The sequence below is a fragment of the Pongo abelii genome, chromosome 12 (assembly GCF_028885655.2).
Source record: "Pongo abelii isolate AG06213 chromosome 12, NHGRI_mPonAbe1-v2.0_pri, whole genome shotgun sequence".
Taxonomy (NCBI): Eukaryota; Metazoa; Chordata; class Mammalia; order Primates; family Hominidae; genus Pongo; species Pongo abelii.
The window spans coordinates 55,853,574-55,873,060 of record NC_071997.2 but is presented as its reverse complement, the minus strand read 5'-3'; positions in this window follow the sequence as shown (position 1 = coordinate 55,873,060).

The window sequence follows — 19,487 nt, the reverse complement described above, 5'->3', positions numbered from 1 at the left end:
CCTCTCCACAAATCATTTTGAAGCAAATTTCAAACATTATTGTATTTCATTAGTAAAGATTTTAGTAGTATATCTTAGTGATAAAACATTTTTAAAACTTCACAATACTATTGACCCACGTAAATAAAGGAACATTAATTCTTTAAATGTCATAAAATATTAGTTAATATGGTTGGAAACAAAAGAAGGAGATCCTGTTCTTAAGTAGAGCCCATGGACATTTAGAAACAAGGATTAGTCTGGGCACAGTGGCTCATGTCTGTAATACCAGCAGTTTGGGAGGCCAAGACGTGAGGATCGCTTGATCCCAGGAGTTTCAGACCAACGTGAGCAACACAGTGAGACCTCATCTCTACAGAAAATCAAAAAATTAGCCAGGCATAGTGGTTTGCTCCTGTAGTCTCAGCTGCTGGGGAGGCTGAGCTGGATCAATTGAGCTTGGAAGGTTGAGGCTTCAGTGAGCCATCATCATGATAATGCCATTGCACTCCAGCCTGTGTGACAGAATGAGACCCTGTCTCAAAAAAAAAAAAAAAAAGTAAAAGAAAGAAGAAAAGATTTCCTCTTCCATGACCTTTTAAAATTTAAAATTTATCTCTGTTCCAATAATAAATACTCATAATAACAAAAACTTGACCTTTTATTATATAGTTGTGACTTTTCCATGTCATGGGTTAGTGTTTATTCACTTTCCAACAGTGTGGAAACATTTTAAACCCAGTTAGTTCCTGAAACCAGTGGTTGCCAATAACTACTGAGATGAATTAGATAAAGTTAGAGGGAGTCACAAATTACTTGGGAAATATGGAGTGCATGGAAGACAGGCACATACAAATTTATTTGTGGCCAGTATGTCAGTCAACTGGGTAAATGTCTTGAAGAAAAAATGTCAAAGAGAGAGAAAAACAGCTAAGAGTTTTGAGTTGCTACCAGAGGCCAAAGTGATAAAGATGATCTTCTAAATTACCAACAGGAAAAAACATGCCCAAAGATATCATTACTTTGTTCATATCACCAAGAATCTAGAAAAGTGCTTGTCACAAAATGAATATTTAATAATGTTATGAATAGATTGATACATTGAAAATATGTTTAAAGGGGCAGAAATATGAGGGAAATCACAAGGCATTGACATTAAAGGCATTTCCTGTCTTGAGAACTGTCTTAAGAGGAGTAAGAATATTTTAAATGAACTTTTTTTTGACTATGCTAAATGCATAAAAATGTACATGAATAGATTTGTGTAAACAACACTACAATCAGGAAACAGAACAGTTACATCACCCTAGAAAAACCATCTCTCAAGGTATCCTGTATTCACATCTTACCATCCCTAACTTTAAGAACTAATAATCTGTATTCAATAACTATAGTTTTATGCTTTTTAGAACCTTATTTAAGTGGAGTCATATAGTGTATGACTTTTCAAGATTGGCTTCTTATGCTCAGATCAACACATTTGAGATCCAAGTTGTGTGTCAATAGTTTGTCCCTTTAGATACTGAGTAGTATTTCATTGTATGGATGTATCACAGTTTGTTTACGCATGTATCTACTGACGGACATTGGATTACATCTTGTTTTAAGCAATTATGTATAGAGTTCTTAATATGTCCTGGATACAAATTCTCTGACAGATGTGCAACTTGCAAATGTTTTCTATCAATTATTGTCTTATCTTTTCAGTTTCTTAACAGTGTCTTTTGCAGAGCTAAAGCTTATATTTCAGCAATGTCCAATTAACTTGTTTTTATTCTATGGATTATGCTCTTAGTGCTATATCTAATAATTTTTGCCTAAACTCAGGTGATGCGTATTTTCTCATGTGTTTTATTCTAAAAGTTTAATAGTTGACATTTTACATTTAGATCTGGGATTCATTTTTAATTAAATTGTGTATGAGGTATTAGATTTAGTTCAAAATACTTTTTTTTGGCATATGAATGTTCAATTATCTTATCAATCTTTATTGAGAAGATTAGGGGCTTTCTCCATTGAATTGCTTTTGATCTTGTCCAAAATAAACTGAAATTTTTATGTGCTTCTACTTCAGACTTTGTGTATTAGTCCATTTTCATATTGCTGTAAAGAACTGCCCAAGACTGGGTAATTTATGAAGGAAAGCGGTTTAATTGATTCACAGTTGAGTGTGGCTGGGAAGTCCTGAGGAAACTTACAATCATGGCAGAAGGTGAAGAAGAATACAAGGCATCTTCTTCACAAGGTGACAGGAAGGAGAAGTGCAGAGCGAATGAGGAATAGCCCTTTATTAAAACCATCAGATCTTGGCCCGGTGTGGTGGCTCATGCCTGTAATCCTAGCACTTTGGGAGTCCGAGGCAGGCGGATTGCCTGAGGTCAGGAGTTCAAGACCAGTCTGGCCAACATGGTGAAACCACGTCTCTACTAAAAATATAAAAAAGTAGCTGGGCATGTTGATGTGTGCCTGTAGTCCCAGCTACTCAGGAGGCTGAGGCAGGAAAATTGCTTGAACTAGGGAGGTGGAAGTTGCAGTGAGCTATCGCACTACTGCCCTCCACCCTGGGCGACAGAGTGAGACTTCGTCTTAAAAAAAAAAAAAAAAATCAGATCTCATGAGAACTCACTGTCACAAGAACAGAATGGGGGAAACTGTCCCCATGATTCAATTACCTCCACCTGGTCTCTCCCAAGACACGTGGTGATTATGGGGATTATGGGATTACAATTCAAGATGAAATTTTGGTGGGGACGCAAAGCCTAACCATATCACTCTGTATACTGTATTATGGATCTTTGCATCTATATTTTTTGACACTTCCGTACGTCTTTGATTATTGCAACTTTTTTGTAAGTCTTAAAATCAGATAGTGTGTGCTTACTCCAACTTTTATTTTTCTTTTTCAAAATGATTTTGTCTCTTCTAGGTCCTTTGCCTTTCTATGTAAATTATCAGATCAGCTTGTCAGTATCTACAAAACTTCTGCTGGAATTTTGGTTGGGATTGCATCAAGTGTATAGACAAATTTAAGGAGAATTTACATCTCTACTTATTGACTCTTATTTTAAGTAGGGTATGTCTCTTATTTTTTGAGGTATACCTAGATTTCTTTAATAAGCGTTCTGTAGTCTTGAGCAGATAGAAACTACAGATTTTGTTTGGTTTATACCTACATATTTATTTTTGGGGAGGAGCTATGTACTTGTTTTAAATTTCACTTTGTAACTGTTCATTGTTAGTATATACATTTTTAAGAGTTGACCTTATAGTCTATGTTCTTACAAAATGTATTTATTAAGTATAGTTGTTTTTATATATTTATTTGGATTGCCTAGGTCCAAAATCATGTCATCTGTGAATAGGGATGATTTTATTTCTTCTTTTCTAATCTGTGTATTTTTTAGTGGCTTTGTTTTCATTGCCTTATTGCACTGGCTAAGACTTCCAATATTGTGTTCAGTACTTGTGATGAGACACCCTTCCCTTATTCTCAATTTTAGGAGTAAAGCATTAACTCTTTCACTATTAAATGTGATAGCAGCTGTAGTTTTGTTAGAGATACTCCTTATCGTGTTGAGGAAGATACTTTCTATTCCTAATTTGCTCAGAGTTTTAATCATGAATGGATGTTGAATTTTGTCAACTGCTTTTTCTGAAATAATTGAGATAATCGTGTAGTTTTTCTTCTTTAATGTAGTAATATAGTGGATTACATTGATTGGATTTGTATATTCAACCAGCCTTGCATTCCTCAGTTAAACCTTTTTTGGTCATTGTCTGTTATCCTTTTTATATATTGCTAGGTTTTATTTTTAAATATATTCACAAAGACTTTTGCATCTATGTTCGTGTGGGATAATGGGCTACAGTTTTGTGGAGTCTAGAGAACGTATATTTTTACTTATGCAAATATTGTACTTACTGAGTAAATTTTTCTAAAAACATGGAATCCTTGGCTAGAAGAAAGGCTTGGGAAGTTAATATTTAGCTGTACAGATAGTGTGAGAGCACCAGAGGAATTTACCTAACTCTGGAGCTGTGTGCTGACATTTCAAAGAAAAATGAGGCCTGGAGACTTATAGACATCTCTATGCTGTAAGATATGGAGATACCCAGGCTTATATGGCCACTGGAGAGATGCATTCACATGTTGTATGCACAATTGTTCATTCCTTTTTATTGCTGAATAATGCTTCCTTGTTTAGATAAACCACAGTTTGTTTATCCTTTCAGCAGTGATGGACATATAAGTTATTTCCTGTCTGGGATTACTTTGAATAAATCTTTCTTCTTCAAAGTTAATTACTCTGCCTTTTGTTGAAATATGACTCATCCCGTTTTATCTTTAGGCATGGTCGTCCTGCAGCAATTTTTAGAGAAATCATCATTTTCATTCTAGAGTAGTTTCTCCCACCCTGATGTGTTCATTAAGTGAACACCCTGATGGTGTTCATTAAAATGTGACCATCTCTTCATTCTATTTCAAGGTCAAATTTGAAGTCAAATTCTACTTCCTAGTGTTCTCTTTTTCTACTCTGAAACGACAACGGTCTCCTGACATTCTCTCATTCATTTAAAATGCATGCCTCTTTGGGGAATCCTGGGATAGAGGGGATGCTCTCAGATCACTTCACCTGGATACCTTGTGCAGCTGTGCTTAGACTGTGAGTGGCCATGCTGGATGCTCCCTGAGCTGCAGTCCATAGGTGCGGGATCTCCAAGCTCTCTTGGGTTACACTTCTCTCCCCAGATATTTAAGTGGGAGTAGGATAGAGTGGAAGAGTTTATACTCTCTGAAATTAATGTCTACGCTCAATTGCCCTTCACACAAGTTTTTAGCCTATATCAGAAGAAAAGCTCCACAGGTCTATTTACCTAGAATGTGATTAAGTTATAGGAAAGAAACAAAGTTTTTCTGTATTGCATTTGGACTGAAATTCTAAAATTCAAAAGCTAAGCATTTGCTTGATAGCTGCCCAATATGGGGCCAATTCACAGCTCATTTCAAATGAGGGCAGATCCCAGAATTAAATATGTGAAAATGGGTAATACTCCACACATCCTTCTGCCACAACGATAAACAACTGGTGATAATATGGCCAAGATATATTGAATAAAAATTCAAAATGTTTGTATACATATACATTTATTTAATCCATATGTTAACCCTATGCAATAGGTAATGTTTTCATTGCAGTTTTACACATCAGGGAACATAATTTATTAATGGTGGGGACTGGGTTCAAACATTGGCATCTGGTCCTAGAACCTGGGCTTTTAGCCATTTCCCATTAATCTGTACTTTCTCTATAGAGGCAGTCACACCTATGTACCAATATCTCCTTGTTGTTTTGACTCCATACTATCAACATCAAGACGTCCAGTGAATACATCAATTATGGGGGATGATTAGCTTCTCTTCTGTTCTTTCCAACCTCAGAAAGGATATTTTTTTCTGTTACAAAAATAGGATTCTTCAGTTTAGTAATGCATGATGAATATCAGCAAGAGTTCAGGGAACAAAAAAGATGGGCTTTGGCATATTTGGGCATGTAAAAAAGATCAGGAAAGAGATATCATCTTGAGACTAATAAAGTAAATGTCAGACTTGATCAGGTTAGATTTTCTGTGTCCAGGATTATTTACTAACAAAACATCATACAAGCTCATAAAGAGACTATGCATGTGTTTTTGCTTGTGAAAATGAAGAAATACCCTGATACCTTATGAAGGGAGAGAGAGAGAAAGAGAGAGAGAGAGAGAAAGTGTGTGTGTGTGTGTGTGTGTGTGTGTGTGTGTGTGTCAGAGAGACAGAGAGAGAGAGATTAGAGTCTGGAAGAGAAAAATTGTTTTTGAGGAGATAAACATTTAAATATTTGACTTGAAATTTTTTGTTGTTCATTATGTTTGCCTTCTTACTGTGAGTTCTTTTGTCCTGACCTAAAAATGCCCACTTATTTAGAATTTAGAATTTTACATTGCTGAGAGGCTCATACTAGGAAAACAATTGAGAATCTATGATGTATGGTTTTATTTATATCCAGGGCTTATTTTAAGGCATAAAGGAAAGGAGGAAATGGCAAATGGCAATCAGATGTACAAAGGTCTACAGCAGTGTGTAAATAGAATGAGTGTGAGAGTTTGCAAAACGGACAGAAAAACAGTTTCTAAAAACTTGCAGAGATCGAATCTCATTGACTGTGTAAAAGTACACCGCACAACAGTTAACTAATGAATCATAGAGCCAGCTTTATGTCAGTCATCTTGCCAATGTAAAAACATCACTTATATTTAATTTGTGTCATATTTTAAAAGCATGTTTTGTAAATGTAAAAACTCAACAAATCTTAATACTTTTAACTAAAAATATTCCACCAGTCATTCTCTAATAATTGTTTTGTATCTCCATCATTTTACGATTCTTCCTTCATATAGTTCAGTAGAATTACTATCTCCTCAGCCAGGGAGAGTAAGGTGCATGAGTGGAGGTGGGCTTTAGAGTCCTTGTGGTCCAGGCTTAAACTCATCAGAATATTGTATCGTCTCTGGTTGCACATTGGGAGAGTGGTCAGAGTCAAGAAGATTCAATGGGGCTAATGTTGGTAATTCTTGCTAAGACTATCTGAAATAACTCTTGAATTAGAGGAAATCTATTATATTAAGATAATTTAGAAACAATGATAATTTCCTATTATACATCAATACTTATGGGCTGTTATCAAAGCTGCAGTCTGAATTAAGAGCACTGCAGAAGATAAACTGAGTAATTGAGATAGAGATGGTTGGGGTTCGAGCTGCTTTTATTAAGATAGTGAGAAAAGGTGTCTCCAAAGAAGGGATATTCGACTTGCAATCAAGTGGGGAGTAGGTAGTAATGTAAAGGTATGACGGAGTAATGTCCCACACAGGGGAGGTAACAAGGACAGAGGCCATGAGAGAAAAAAACACTTTCCATGGTGAGTGGCCAGCAAGTGTGTCAGTATTACTGGAATACTGAGATTGAGGGAGTGAGGAAAGATGAGATCATCAGTGGGAGCTCCCCTGAAGGTGGGAGCTGGCCTGGAACTTACTACTAGGCTGTAGCGTCTTTCTGTTGAGCGTAAACAATTTCACAGAGAACCAACATCAAACAAGGTCACTCTGTAACTGTAAGTGAAGCCAGACAGAAACAAGACCATCCATAATTATGTCTGATCAAATAAAGAGAATACTGTCCAGTTTACAAAAAAATGGCCCACATGCCTATTTCCCAGACAATATGCTGCTTCTCTGCTCATCACAGCTTTGCGCTGCCTCGTTGCTCCTGCCTCCTTGATAAGATTCATTCAGCTAATCTATTGTGGAACCAACCCTGACTTGCTAATGGCATCTGACCTAGAACAATGCCATGCTTCCTTAAAAAACTCTTCAAAATCCTGATGCAAGACAATATCCTATAAGAAGTCCTTTCTAATACCTTATTGAGACGCTTCATAGCTTCTCATGGTATATTTTCCTATTTCAAAGAATCCATAAAATTAACTTTGTTCAAATACAGGCGGTTTTTGGCTAGACAGCATCAACAGGATCCTGATTGAAATAGGAGAGAGATTTAAAAGAAATGAAAGGCAACTGCAGTCTTCTTATGAAAGAGATGAGTATGCTTTGCTATTGTTTAGACAGCAAAAAGAAATTGATGATAGATAAATAGAGGTAGATAAATAAATTGGTAGATAATCTTTAAGAACATTACAGGTTCCCTTTCCTATATAGAAATAGTTTTTACATCTATCTTGCATCATTATTACCTGCTGAGCTAAACAAACAAACAAACAAACAGAAAACTTGGATGCCTCCCTCTTCCATCTCCCAGAGATTCTGATACAATTGTCTGCGAAGGGTCCTAGACATTCTAGTTTTCAAAAGCTGCCCAGGTGAATTCTAATGTGAAGCTAAAACTCAGATCCACTGCTCCAGAGGCAGATGATGATGTATTTAAAGCTTAATTAGTCCCATGCAAATTGTAATTTCCAAGCTTCTACAGTTTGGATAGCTAAGGGAGCAGTTATCAAGAGAAACAACAGTTTCCTATTTTGTCTATCAGGGGAGTAGAAACTAGAGCTCTGTGTGTAGTAAGTAGTGTAGTGCTCTCTCTCCTGTGAGCAGAATGGCCTTGCAAACCACCTCTTAATTAGGAAAATGTTTTCTTTCATCTGTGGGATGACTGTACTTTCTTTTGAGAATTATTATTTGTCCTTAGGAACTATGTTAATGATCTAATAGTTAAAAGCCGGATGCTTGGTAGAAGAAACCCAATTCATATCTCCGATTCATACCTGTAGGAAGAACTCAAAAGTTTTCTCATCTGTCCTCGTGTGTTTCATGTTTGTTCTTTTGTTTCCCCTCACTCTCATGCAAGACGTGCACTTCTGTAGCTTTGTGTGAGGTTGTTGTGAAGGCAAATTACTCATCTACATATCACAAGTACTGCTACCTCTGGGCTACATATTTAAAATAAGTTGATCAGCAACTTTGGTCTTACTGCCTTTTTCTTCCAAAATAGGGAATGACTGTATTCATTTTATTTCTCCACACCCACAGTAATTTTGAAACACTTTTAGACTTTGGCAATGAGAAACATTGTTGGGAGTGAACTTATCACACCTCTATTTTACTTGCACCCGTTAACTTATTAGTAAACCTTCTAATTCATTGGCCATTAAATCTTTTGCTAAGTCCTTCTTTCATCCTATGCTCTTTTTGTTAAGTGGTTGGTTGTTCTTTTTTTTTTTCTGAGACAGAGTCTTGCTCTATCACCCCGGGCTGGAGTGCGCCATCTTGGCTCACCGCAAACTTTGCCTCCCGGGTTCACACCATTCTCTGGCCTCAGCCTCCCGAGTAGCTGGGACTACAGGCACACGCCACCACACCTGGCCAATTTTTTTGTATTTTTAGTAGAGATGGGGTTTCACCGTGCTAGCCAGGATGGTCTCGATCTCCTGACCTCATGATCCGCCTGCCTTGGCCTCCCAAAGTGCTGGGATTACAGGCGTGAGCCACCACGCCTGGCCTGGTTATTCTTTAAAAGAAAAAAAAAAATCAAGAAATACATGTATATGAAATCTGCGAACATTATCTTCTTCACATGTATTCAAAATATATTATTCTGTTTGCTGTTGCTTTTGAAACGTTTTCTCATGTTTATGGTGGAGTTTTTTTGCCCATTGTTTTTATATAGTCACAACAAGTAATATGTTCTTTCATTGTTTCTGTCTTTGGGTCAGCCCTTTACTAAACTAAAGTTATACAAATCCTAACAAATGTGTTTTTGTGTATGTGATTATATTGTTACTTTTAATCTTAGAAAATGTTATGCTAACTTAGAATTAAGTGAACAATATAAAACTCAATTAGTCTGTGAATAATATTTATAACACATATAAAAGGGATAGATTGGAAATATATAACAATATATTTTATTTCAAAAAGAAAAAGCAATGATAAATATCTCAGAAGAGCAAAGTGGGCTTAGAATATAAATAAGCAATTAGAAGAAAAACATTTATTTATCCATTTAATTATTTATTCAGTAAATATGTATTAAATGTTCACTACCTGCCTTGCACTATTTTAGATTGTGAAATGCATAGTGGTATACACTCAGGTTCCCTGACTTAATAAAGTTTATTAAAAGTCACTAACCTAGGTGTAAATCTTTAGCATACCTAAATTCCATTATATCGAAATTATATCATCAATTATATGCCTATTTTTTTCAAATGGAATTTGGGGACAAAAAGGAACAGCCCATAAAATGGTTGCCACTCAGTGGGAGCATATTTTGTTAAAGACTTCTTGGCCTGCAATTTGGTAATGTTATTCAACATAGTTTAAAGTCATTTGATTTTGAAAATGAATCATAGGAAATAAATTATATAACAACTATATAATACATTCATTAAATAACTTTCAGAAATATACCATGATATGTATTCATATAGATAGAAAAAGCAATTTAGTATACAGTATGACCTTAACACACATACATACACAGTTTCAGAACTAGAAAATAGCTCTGGAAAACCACATTGCTGTAGGATTGGGACAAAAACCTATCTGGCATATGGCCTACCACTGGTGGAATTAGGGATTTGTTTCTTTATTAACTTTATAGTCTGTTTTTTTTTCCTCAATAAATGTGTAATAAATAGCCAAAGTTGGAAAATGCATTTTCTTCATTTTTAAATTTACTGTTTGTGTTTTGAAAAACTAATTATATCTATTAAGGTAGGCAGGGTCACTACTCATTAACAATCTATAACTATCTAGGCAGCAAATTTATTCCATATAAATCCTTGATTTTTTCTGATACTTCATTTTTATGGAAGAGTCATGATGACAAGGCTGAAATTAGTGAGTCATTCAGTAGTGTAACTTTGAATTATTAAACTAATGCTTTAGTACTCACAGTGATTCTAAGCAGAGGTCTTTCAATGTCAAGAAAATCATACTGGATTCCTGTGGCATTGTATTCAGAAATCTCTCAAATTATTTAATAATTTGTCTAACCTTGAATTCCAGAGTGATGGACATAACTATTTAAGACTACACTTTTGAAATCTGAATATTATCAAAATTAAAGAGTAGTATGTGTGCAGCAATAGACATACATAAAAATGAACTGGTTCATTATTTAAAAAACAGAGATTAATTTGATTCTGTCATAATATTACATTTTGAAGTTGTGAACTATGAGATTATTTAAAATTATAGTTGTTATCTAATATCTGATAGCTCAGTTTGCCTGTGCTGAATTTAAAAAAGAATGATATCTACATCAGAGAGAAAAAGAATGATCAAAGTTGATGAATGCCAGGCAGAAATCACGGGATGTGTTTGCTATACTCTGCTTTATTTCTTTTTTTTAACTTTGATTTTCATGGAGAATTGTCCCTTCTTCATGGCTCACCATTTCAGACATAGTCATGTAATGACACGAAATCGGTTGGAATGTGTCCAGTGGTGAGCTTGCCTTTAAGGAATGGTAGTAGGCTTGATGTTGTTTTGAATATATGTTAATTGAAGTGCTGAAAATCCATCAACTCATTGATATGTACTCACTGAACTCTACTATTCATCCACATTGATAAATGGAAATGTACATTTTTGGGCTTTGTAGAAGACCAGGATTGTGAGTTTACTCGGAAGGTATTCCCACTTTTAATTTCCCTTGTCCATCTCCCACAATATACAGTATGGAAGAGTGAGATACTGACTTTCTCATTTCTTTTTCTTTTGTACCCAGGGGTGATAATATGACCCAGTTCTGGACAATGATATTTTCTGGGAGTTTCTAGAAAAATAATTCTTTCTGGTTATATACAGTCATCATCCATGCTTGGAAATAGCATGATGTGTGAGTTTGTGGAAAATATCTTGAAAAATTATGTGAAGGGAGACACATGAGGACTAAAGTCTATAAGGCTAAGGATGGCAGAGAGGCAAAATGGTGGAAACCTACACCCTTGAGAGCCCTACTGCACCACCAAACAGTGAACAGCATTGCCTAACCCCAGACATTTTTATGCGATAAGAGTAAAGTGTTTAAGCCACAATTCATTTTTATTACTTATATATAAACACTGTCCTAATTGATAACCTTCCTTAACATTCATGTATTCAATAAATATTTGAGCATCTACTAGGAGCAAGGCAATTTGCTTGCTTCTATATTTGTTATGATTATTATTAGAACTTATTTCTAATTTTATGAATATTTACACAAGTACATAGGGGTATTACAGAGGAGCAGACAGCAAAAATTGATACCTGCAAGCTGATGAGCACTGAGCACCCAGCTAGGCAGAGAGGGAGAAGGGAACATTCCAGGCAGAGGAGAGTACATGTTTAGGGTGAAGGTCCTGAACAGAAAGGAACTCTGCAAATGTTCAGAAGTAGGAAAATAAAAAGCAGTGTTGCTATTATAATCTAGTTTAAATGGCAGGACCACATTTGGTAAGCACTAGGAAACAACTCAAATCGATGTATTCTTCTTTTTTTTTTTTTTTGAGACAGAGTCTTGCTATGTTGCCCAGGCTGGAGTGCAGTGGCGCGATCTCCGCTCACCGCCTCCTAGATTCATGCCATTCTCCTGCCTCAGCCTCCGAAGTAGCTGGGACTACAGGCGCCCGCCACCACGCCCAGCTAATTTTTTTGTATTTTTTAGTGGAGACGGGGTTTCACCTTGTTAGCCAGGATGGTCTCGATCTCCTGACCTCGTGATCCGCCCGCCTCGGCCTCCCAAAGTGGTGGGATTACAGGCAAATCGATGTATTCTTAACATGAATAACATAGAGAACTAGAAGAGAACTTGGGTTCTAAGTCATATTTTAGATGGAGGTAAACTCATATTTACCTTCCATTTTTAATAAGAATCTCTCAAGTAAAGAAAGGAAAAAAAATATTTATAAAAGCAGTGCTAATAGAGGAGGTAATGTAAGTAGACAACAGAATAATATAATATAGGTTATATAGGCCTATGCATCTAATGCTGATTTATATTAAACTTGTCTTTAACATAAATTTAAAATTTGTTTAAAATTTTTTAAAAATTTTTACTATCCTTATGAGTTTTTAATTTTCTCATGAAACTTCATTCCAATAGATTGGAGACCTGAAGAGATGAGTTTAACCTACCAGTTAATACTATCTTGAATGTAACACAAACACAGAAGAGTGCACTAATCGTAAGTATATAACTCAAAATTATCACAAAGTAAATGTATTCATGTAATCACCCAGGTAAAATAATAGTAATAATAATTACAATACCCTAGAAGTAGCTCTTGTGCTGTCTTTCAGTAACAAACCCTAACTCCTTTCCAGATTTCCCCTGATTTCAAACTTGAAGAAAATCACACAATATGATTTTTTTATTAGGTTGTAATTTTTTCCTCATCATGTTGTTTTATGTAGAAAGAGTTTATTCATTTTTCTTGCTGTGTAATAGCCTAGAGATTGATATATAGCAATTTATTTATCTATCCTACTGTTGACAGGCATTTCAATTGTTTCCAGTAATGGATTTTTACAGTTTTCAGTAATCAGTTCTCATAAACAATGCTACTATTCATATTACTGTAAATATGTTTTTGTGCATAGATGCATGCATATCTTTTGGGTCATTGTACTAGGATTGTTAGGTTATAGGGACTGAATACCTTCAACTTAGTAAAAACTACCAAACAAGTTTCCAAAATGCTTTTAAAATTTATCCTCCTACCAGGAGGATTTGAGATTTCTAGTTAGCCCATATCTTTGTTAACATTAGTATTGTTAAATCTTTTTCATTTTATCCACCCCGAGCTGTGCTTAGTGGTATCTTAGTATAATTTTAATTTGCATTTCTTTAAAGAGTAATGAAGTTGAACGTCTTTTCATTTGACTTCTCTATTTGGATATATTCTTGTGTGAGGCTCTTGTTTAATATATTTTACCCATCTTTCTATGGTGGTGTCATTTTCTTAAAAATTGGTGGCTTTTTATATTTTGAATAAGCCAATTTTTGATTATACGTATTACAAATGTTTTCTTTCATCCTGTGGCATGTGTTTTCATTGTCTTTAATGGTGCTTTCGGAGAGCACCGTTTCCAATTTCAGGGGAATGTACCTTACAATCTTTTCTTTAAGGTTAGTGTGGTTATGTACAAGCTTAAAAGTTGTTATTTAAAAAGATTTTGCTTATGTTAAATATAGAAAGGTATCCTCCCATTTTATCTTCTATAAACTTTATTTTTACTCTTCATATTTAAAAGTATGTCCTATTTGGAATTCATTTTGGGGTATAGTTGAGGTAGGGTTCAAAATTATTTTCCCATATGACGATCCAAATCACCCAGAACCATTTATTGAATTTTACCACCCAATGTAAGTTGAAAAACAACCCAATGTATGTTGCTACTATGCCACCTTCATCATAAATTCTGTGAAATATTTCTGAGGGTTCCATTAATGTGAATTTTTGTTGTCAATATTACTTCTTGGGGATATCTTCATTCCTTTCATCATGACCACTTTACTCGCTCTGTTCATAAGTTGGCATTCACTAAGTTGCTGTGGCTGAATATCTAGACTCAAACAGAAGCAGTGCCAACATTCCCATGGTTGGTCATTTCTTCTATAACTCCATTTACTGTCTGTTCAAATTTTACTTCCAGTCTTATCACTTCTTATTTCTTTGCTGTACCTTCATCTTTGTGAGCCAATTCTTTCCTTCAGTTATCTATTTTTATAAAATGTCACGTAGGTTTATCACTGGAGGACAAGGAGATGATGCAACTGCACACTGCTTTGTGTGCATAAACTGAAAATTAGATACACAGTGACCAATTGTCAACAGGCCTTCAAAGAAGTGATGTGTTTTGCACTGATTATGATGTGCAACTATTTGAGCAGTGATTTGTGGACTAAAGAGCTATAGTAGCAAAGTTTGTACTTTATGTAATTACAGTTAATATATTATGGTAAATGAAATTTGAACTGTCATGTTGGGAGAATGGCGTTATTTAACTAAACTGTAGTAACTGAAATTTGTGCGTATTAAAGCAATGCAAAATAAGGATTACATCAATATTTTATGGCCATGTTGTTAGATAAATTCACATTTACTAAAAGAAAAACTTCCTGGAAGATTGACCTTTTCATCATCAAAAAAGGTAATCTTCATTAATACTTTATTTTGTAATGTCTACTTTAGATAAAATAAACTTTATGTTATTGTTTGTATTGTACACCTTTTTTACTTTTTTAAATTCTTTTTTTTTTTTTTTTGACGGAGTTTCGCTCTTGTCACCCAGGCTGGAGTGCAATGGCACGATCTCAGCTGACTGCAACCTCCGCCTCCCGGGTTCAAGCAATTCTCCTGCCTCAGCCTCCTGAGTAGCTGGGATTACAGGTGCCTGCCACCATGCCCAGCTAATTCTTGTATTTTTAGTAAGACAGGGTTTCACCATGTTGGCCAGGCTGGTCTTGAAATCCTGACCTCAGGTGATCCGCCTGCCTCCGCCTCCCAAAGTGCCGGGATTACAGGTGTGAACCACCGTGCCCGGCCCTCTAAATTCTTATGCTTCAGGTATGTCTCTTGTAAACAGAATGTAGTAGAAATTACTCCTTTAATCTGATATGACAACCTTTGTTTTCTATTTGAGATATTGACTTTATTGTTATGTACTATGATTACTGAACTATTCTAGTTTATACATTCTCACCCATTCTATGTTTATTTTGCTTTATTTTACTTTCATTGTTTAACTACGAATTTTTAACATTAAACATTCTGTTTTCCTTTTACTGATTAGTTATGTTCTTTTAGTAGTTTTACCAGAGATTAGATAATGGATCTGTGTCTTTTCAAAGTGCAATATAAATTAGGATGTCATTTCACAAACAATTAAAGGGCCCTTAATTCCATTAACACCAATTACTCAAATCTTGACTTTTGTGCTATTTTTTTGCTGACCGTTTTTATACCCTGTATGTTTAAACCTACAAGGCATTAGTATGACTGTTTTTGTATAGTGTGTATCCACTTATAATTACCCTATATATTCAAACTTTTTATTACCCTTTCTTTTCTTTCATCTTTTAAAAATCGCAACGGATTCATATGAGGTCATTTTCCTTTAGCCTGAAGGACTTTCTCATTATGACCTTTAATACTGTCTTCTGATTTCTTTCAGCTTTGGTTTTGCTACAATGCCTTAATTTCATTTTTGTTTTAAATCTATTCATGATAGGATAGATTGTGATAGTTATCAGACATTTAAAAACTCAATATAATTGCTAAAATAACAATTTTCAGTAGAGGGCTGGAATAATTGTTGAAGAGCTTTCTCAGAACATATGGCTATAAACTGATAGAGATCCAGTAATTCTGCTTCTAGGTTTTTACCCAAAAGAATTGAAATCAGGGAATGAATCTATGATTATATAACCATGTTCATAGTAGCATTACTCGTAATAGCCAAAAATGGAAGCAAATCAAGTGTCCATGGATAGATGACTAGATAAACAAAATGTAGTATCTATATACAATGCAATAGTATTCAGCCTTAAAAAGAAAGGACATTCTGACACATACTTAGTGTGCATGACCTGTGAAAGCATTATGGTAAGTGAAATAAGCTATCACAAAAGGACAACTATTTTATGATTTCACTTGTATGAGATACTTGAGTAGTCAAAATCATGAAAACAGAAAGTAGAATGGTAGTTGTCAGGGCCTGGCAGGATAGGGGGAATAGGGCGTTACTGTTTAGCGGATATAAAGTTTCAGTTTGGAAAGATTAAACAGTTCTGGAGATCGGTGATGGTAATTACTGTACAAAATGTAAATGTACTTAATGCTTACAAATGATTTAAGTGGTAAATTTTGTTATGTATATTTTGCCACAGTTAAAAAGAAAAAAAATTGTGAGCTGGCCACAGTGGCTCATGCCTGCAATCCCAGCACTTTGAGAGGCCGAGGCAGATGGATTGCTTGAGCCCAGGCCTTCAAGACCAGCCTGGGCAACATGGCAAGACTCTGTCTCTATAAAAAATATAAAACTTAGCTGGGCATGGTGACGCATGCCTGTAGTCCTAACTACGGGGGAGATCGAAGTGGGAGGATTGCTTGAGCTGCAGTAAGCTGTGATGGCACCACTACACTCTAGCCTGGGTGACAGAGCAAGACTTGTATAAAAAAAAAAAAAAAAAGGAAAAGAAAATAGTGATACATGCTAGTAGGAAAACCGTTAAGACAGAAATACTCAAATAAATTTATTTTTGAAAATAAATTTTAAAGAAAATTACATGAATTGAAGAAAATAATTGAAGAAATAAGAAATAAAATTTTCCAGAACTGAGGAAAGACTACACACTAATAATAATGAATTTAAAGAAACACGTCCAGATATGTCATGAAAAATTTACAAAGAAACAGGATCAATTGACATTGGACAGGGATTCTGAAACCTAGAATTCGATGAAGCAAAGACTTCCAATTTTTGAAAGTGTTGCACCTAGAAATTTTTTGTTTTTGTTTTTAGTACTTTTATTTTTAAATGTGCAATAAATTCACTCATTCTCTTTGTAAACATTTGAATGGTATTTACAAAATTTCGACATGCTTCCGTTAACATGCTGAAATATATTGTGCATACCAGAAAGGTACGATATGGTTTCTGCCTTCAAGAACTTACAGCCAAATTTGAAAGACTAGATTTATTTTATTAATTAATTAATTAATTTATGTATTATACTTTAAGTTTTAGGGTACATGTGCACAACGTGCAGGTTTGTTACATATGTATACATTTGCCATGTTGGTGTGCTGCACCCATTAACTCGTCATTTAACATTAGGTATATCTCCTAATGCTATCCCTCCCGCCTCCCCCCACCCCACAACAGGCCCCGGTGTGTGATGTTCCCCTTCCTGTGTCCATGTGTTCTCATTGTTCAATTCCCACCTATGAGTGAGAACATGTGGTGTTAGGTTTTTTGTCCTTGCAATAGTTTGCTGAGAATGATGGTTTCCATCTTCATCCATGTCCCTACAAAGGACATGAACTCATCACTTTTTATGGCTGCATAGTATTCCTTGGTTACTGTGCCACATTTTCTTAATCCAGTCTATCATTGTTGGACATTTGGGTTGGTTCCAAGTCTTTGCTATTGTGAATAGTGCCGCAATAAACATACGTGTGCATGTGTCTTTATAGCAGCATGATTTATATTCCTTTGGGTATATACCCAGTAATGGGATGGCTGGGTCAAATGGTATTTCTAGTTCTAGATCCCTGAGGAATCGCCACACCGACTTCCACAATGGTTGAACTAGTTTACAGTCCCACCAACAGTGTAAAAGTGTTCCTATTTCTCCACATCCTCTCCAGCACCTGTCGTTTCCTGACTTTTTAATGCTTGCCATTCTAACTGGTGTAAGATGGTATCTCATTGTGGTTTTGATTTGCATTTCTCTGATGGCCAGTGATGATGAACATTTTTTCATGTGTCTTTTGGCTGCATAAATGTCTTCTTTTGAGAAGTGTCTGTTCATATCCTTTGCCCACTTTTTGATGGGGTTGTTTGTTTTTTTTCTTGAAAATTTGTTTGAGTTCATTGTAGATTCTGGATATTAGCCCTGTGTCAGATGAGTAGATTGCAAAAATTTTCTCCCATTCTGTAGATTGCCTGTTCACTCTGATGGTAGTTTCTTTTGCTGTGCAGAAGTTCTTTAGTTTAATTAGATCCCATTTGTCAATTTTGGCTTTTGTTGCCATTGCTTTTGGTGTTTTAGACATGAAGTCCTTGCCCATGCCTATGTCCTGAATGGCATTGCCTAGGTTTTCTTCTAGGGTTTTTATGGTTTCAGATCTAATATTTAAGTCTTTAATCCATCTAAACTTAATTTTTGTATAAGGTGTAAGGAAGGGATCCAGTTTTAGCTTTCTACATATGGCTAGCCAGTTTTCCCAGCACCATTTATTAAATAAGGAATCCTTTCCCCATTTCTTGTTTTTGTCAGGTTTGTCAAAGATCAGATAGTTATAGATATGTGGCATTATTTCTGAGGGCTCTGTTCTGTTCCATAGGTCTATATCTCTGTTTTGGTACCAGTACCATGCTGTTTTGGTTACTGTGGCCTTGTAGTATAGTTTGAAGTCAGGTAACATGATGCCTCCAGCTTTGTTCTTTTGGCTTAGGATGGACTTGGCAATGTGGGCTCTTTTTTGGTTCCATATGAAATTTAAAGTAGTTTTTTCCAATTCTGTGAAGAAAGTCATTGGTAGCTTGATGGGGATGGCATTGAATCTATAAATTACCTTGGGCAGTATGGCCATTTTCACGATATTGATTCTTCCTGCCCATGAGCATGGAATGTTCTTCCATTTGTTTGTATCCTCTTTTATTTCATTGAATAGTGGTTTGTAGTTCTCCTTGAAGAGGTCCTTCACATCCCTTGTAAGTTGGATTCCTAGGTATTTTATTCTCTTTGAAGCAATTGTGAATAGGAATTCACTCATGATTTGGCTCTCTGTTTGTCTGTTATTGGTGTATAAGAATGCTTGTGATTGTTGCACATTGATTTTGTATCCTGAGACTTTGCTGAAGTTGCTTATCAGCTTAAGGAGATTTTGGGCTGAGATGATGGGGTTTTTTAGATATACAATCATGTCATCTGCAAACAGGGACAATTTGGCTTCCTCTTTTCCTAATTGAATACCCTTTATTTCCTTCTCCTGCCTGATTGCCCTGGCCAGAACTTCCAACACTATGTTGAATAGGAGTGGTGAGAGAGGGCATCCCTGTCTTGTGCCAGTTTTCAAAGGGAATGCTTCCAGTTTTTGCCCATTCAGTATGATATTGGCTGTGGGTTTGTCATAGATAGCTCTTAGTGTTTTGAGATATGTCCCATCAATACCTAATATATTAGAGTTTTTAGCATGAAGGGTTGTTGAATTCTGTCAGGGGCCTTTTCTGCATCT